Source organism: Rhagoletis pomonella, unplaced genomic scaffold (genome assembly GCF_013731165.1).
Source record: "Rhagoletis pomonella isolate Grant_MI unplaced genomic scaffold, Rhpom_1.0 Rhpom_scaffold_00006, whole genome shotgun sequence".
NCBI lineage: Eukaryota > Metazoa > Arthropoda > Insecta > Diptera > Tephritidae > Rhagoletis > Rhagoletis pomonella.
Genome location: NW_023458560.1, coordinates 62,781,007 through 62,785,356, shown reverse-complemented (window position 1 = coordinate 62,785,356; position 4,350 = coordinate 62,781,007).

Here is a 4,350-nt window from a genome sequence, read left to right as displayed (position 1 = left end):
TTTTAAATTTTGTTTAAAAAAATTGTTTTCTGTGTTTAATTTTATTCCAAAATTTTAATTCCTGTAATTCTCTACTATCTATATGGAAACAGAAACGTCAAACCAACATTTTATTTCAAAGAATATATTTTTGACAATTTTTTCTGTGAAGAGCTTACGCATGGCTATGCTCTTATTAGAATTCTTAGTATACAATTTGTCGACATTAGTGGCTTCCTGGCGGCATATAATTAATTTTTTAGGGAAATGTCTGTTTAATTCTTTTTAGTGTTTAAATTGTCTTTACAAAAATACCAAACAAGTTCACATTGCAGATAACGGCTGTGGTCCGGTGCCAATTTTTGTATAAAATGAATAAACCGTAGCAAAAAGGCCCTGGAAGTAGACGCATTTTAAACCAAATATTTTTGTCAGAACCACATAAGTTTTAGGCTTTACACGAAAAAAATTGTTAAAAGCACCACTTATGAAATACTAAGTTAAATTTTTAATTTTTCCTTTTAAATATGTTTAAGATAACTGCAAATTTTTTTTTATTAAAAAATTTTAATTCTGTAGTTTAGACTCGCTATATTTTAGTGCAAATTTATTTTGTTTAAAATAAAAATATAACTAAAGTGTGAAGGACTAAATCTAAAAATAATGTCTTATTTTATTCCATAAATCAAAAGAATGGCCTTTTATCTGTTGAAAAATGAAAGCGAAGAAAGTTCAACATAAAATGATTGCCTTTATACCATTATGTTAACTGCGTCTACCAATATTTTTTTTTTATTTCATGCTAAATATGGCAAACTTTTTCTTTTGTATAACAATCATATTGATATATATATACTGTATTTCAGCTATCTAATTCCCTTAATTAAGGTATATTTGACAGGTGGCAACCCTTTTACGTGTAGTTTAGAAGTGAAGCCTTTTCAAACCCATTTCGATTGAGACCCATACTGTAATATCTAATTCATTTAATTTAGTAGATAATTTCAATACATTTTTTAACATGTGGTAACCCTTTCACATCAGTCGGCCAATCCCTGTAATTGGACACCTCACTTTTGAAAATCGAACGAATTATATGAACATATGTTCAAACTGCATTTACAGAGAAAGTATGAAAGGAATCAAAGAACAAATGGATTTTTTGAATTCAGCATCCTCAAGTTCACTATTAAATAATTATTTTCATTTAAACCCGTCCATAATTGTATTTTTGCTCACATTTTTTATGGAGCCACAGCACTGTGCAGCGTCTAGCTTGCTGGCGCCAGTTAGAAAGTTTGGTAACTTTAGCGGCTACTGCTCTTTCTGGCATTGTCACGGACCAAATCTCAGAGTACATGAGCGAGAGTTGAGATTCAGTATGAACGCGCCACTACATATACATATGTAACTGCGTATCCAGGGCATCAGTAAAACCCATTTCACTAAAACCACAAATTTATGCATGCCTTTATAATAATTTATATAGGTATTTGTATTCAGAGCAAAGTTGTAATTTACTCGACATTTTAGTTGCAAATTTTACACCCATTTCCTGAATACCATTTACCATGGCATACCATTTTTTAATGGCTGCAAAAAGTCATACTAATTTGCATAAAAAGTGTATTGTTTATTTTTATAGTCGTTAAAAAATTCACAGATGTTCAAGTGTGTATGTCCATGGAATACGTGCAACTTAACATAAATACGAGTACTTAAACATCTGCGTGTGTATGTAGCTAAAATGGAATATATTGTTGTCATTAAGGCATTAAACGATGGCCGACATTGCTACCAACAGCTTTGCTAATTTGTTGTTGTCGCTTTGTTGTCATGTACATTAGTACATAAATAAAAATACACACACTAATACATGTATCTAAATTGCATACATGCAAATGTTTATATATTAGTGTACAAATTGGTACATAAATAGGTACATATCTGTGCGGTCGACAAAAGCTTTACATGCACTTATATATATGCAAGTATTTATATTTGCCCACGTATATACATACATACTTATGTATGCCATGGAGCGAACACATTGGGGGTATGCATCATGCTAAACAGTATGCACCGGATCGTGAAAACCCCTATTGTTGATTCCATACTTATCAGCAAAAGTGTAATATACATACATACGTGCTCACATATATACTTATAATGTACATTAGGATGGGTCGCGTAAACATTTTCTACCCACACCTCCTCACCAGGGCCAGATTTAGAATTTTGATTCCCTGAGGCCAATAGTTGGTGGAGGACCTCAAAATGTTTTAAATTGTTAAGATCTTGGAAAAATAATAATATAATAACTGTTTTCATATATTTATTACAAATATATAATTCTGCTTAATTACAAGTACTTTTAACTGTCTTGATTATAATTTAAAAAAAAACAGAAAATCGATAAAATAAAACAAGTAATTTTTAGCAAAAAAAACCGACTTAAAAAAAATATATATATATCTATATATTTCATGATCCAATGATCGGATCAAAACTATATTAGTACGGGACCACCTCTGAGACACTACCTTTCCGTTGCAAAAAGAATTATTGAAATCGGTTGACGTGGTGCAAAGTTATGCGGTAACATACATAAAAAAAAATATTCCGACGAACTGATAACCTCCTCCTTTTTTGGAAGTCGGTTAATAAACAAATAAAGAAAAAATCAACAAACTCGTTAAAATCTCGAGCGTTTTAATTCCTTTTTTTTTGGGAAATTTTTGAATATGCAGTATTGTAGCCCATTGAATTTTGTTATAATAAAGTGCCGGTAAAAAGTAGCTGGGAATTGTCGTTTATTTTTGTATTTTTATTTTTTTTTTTATTTATTTATTATTTTTTTTAATACAAAAAAAAATCGAAAATACTTCGTATGGAAAAGAATGGCTGACATCGCCAACAAAAAAAAAAATCCCAAAAATCAAGGGAAAGTCCCAATTACTTAAAACTTGCTCTATATTATACTAAAATTCGATGGGCTACACCACTGCATACCCTAAATATTTCTAAAAAATCTAATTACAAAGCTCGAAATTTTATCACAACTCCAGAAACAACATGTCAAATTTTACTTTTATGCACATTCGTGCAGCATTTAAAGCATTCCCGGACAGACTCGACGCTACTATTATCCGTGCACTTTTATTAAAATTTGACAAGTTTTTGTGATGAAATGATGTTTGTAAAACTATAGCATTTTTAATTTGTAACAGTGGCGAAAATATAAATAGGGAAGGGACATTTTAGCATTTTCCTTCCGATTATTTAATTTTTATTATTTTTACATGAACGTGTAGCTCGTTATCTAACAAAAATCGCGTAAGTCTAAATTGTAAACATTGTACAAAAATTTTAAGCTTTTTAATTAGATTCCTTAGAGACATTCTGAGTACGCAGTTTTGTAGCCCATTAAAATTTAAACGGTAAGTCCTAGCTACATCTAATTTGCAATCTTACTCGAAAAAAATCTAAAAAATCTGTTTAAAACGTTTAAAATTCTCATCAACATTTTCTTAAAATTCGTCGAATTTTGATAAATGTTCTTGAAAGATTAAAATTTTTATTTACATGTTTTTTAAATAGCCATATTTTTATAAAAAAATAATAAACTTTTTTTTAAAAAAGAAAAGCAGCCAAAATTTACTAAAATGTCTTTTCCTTTGTTTTTTAAATTTTAATATTTTAATAGGCTTGTCCGATCTTGCATCCTTTAGTGCAAATAAAACAAAGTTATTCCACTATTGTTGCCCAACGTTTCGCTAAACTCATTAGCATCTTCAGGGGCTGGTTGTTTATTTTCACTGTATCAACAATAAGTACAAAAATTACAAATATGCATTAACGTTTGACAAAAATTACATAAGGAACATACATGTATGACGTGCATATGAACATAAAAATGACAAATGAATTATAATATTTTACTACTTACAGAAATTTCTATTATAACATATTTAATTACTTAATTTTAATTCGGTACCATCTATTGTGGTAGTCTTGTCAATACTGGTAATTGCTAAAATTCGTCATAAACATAAAATGTATGCAGCAGCAATGTCATCGGTATCTTCTTTCTTGTTTATTGTTTTTTCTCTTTTTTGCATTATTCTTAGGCTCTAAAGTGTATACCTTGTCTTTTCCCTTTTTTCCTTGTCTATTATTATTGTGTTTGCAAAGTCAGCTGTGTGCCCACTAGTAGTTATGTGTTGTGATAGTGATGTATTTGGTTTTGTGTTTTTTTATGTCTGCCTGGTGTTCTGCTAGTCGAACGCCGAGAGCGCGTTTTGTTGTTCCTATATATATTTTGTTACAGGCTTCGTTTTCTTTGCCTTTACATGTTATTTCGTAAACTAC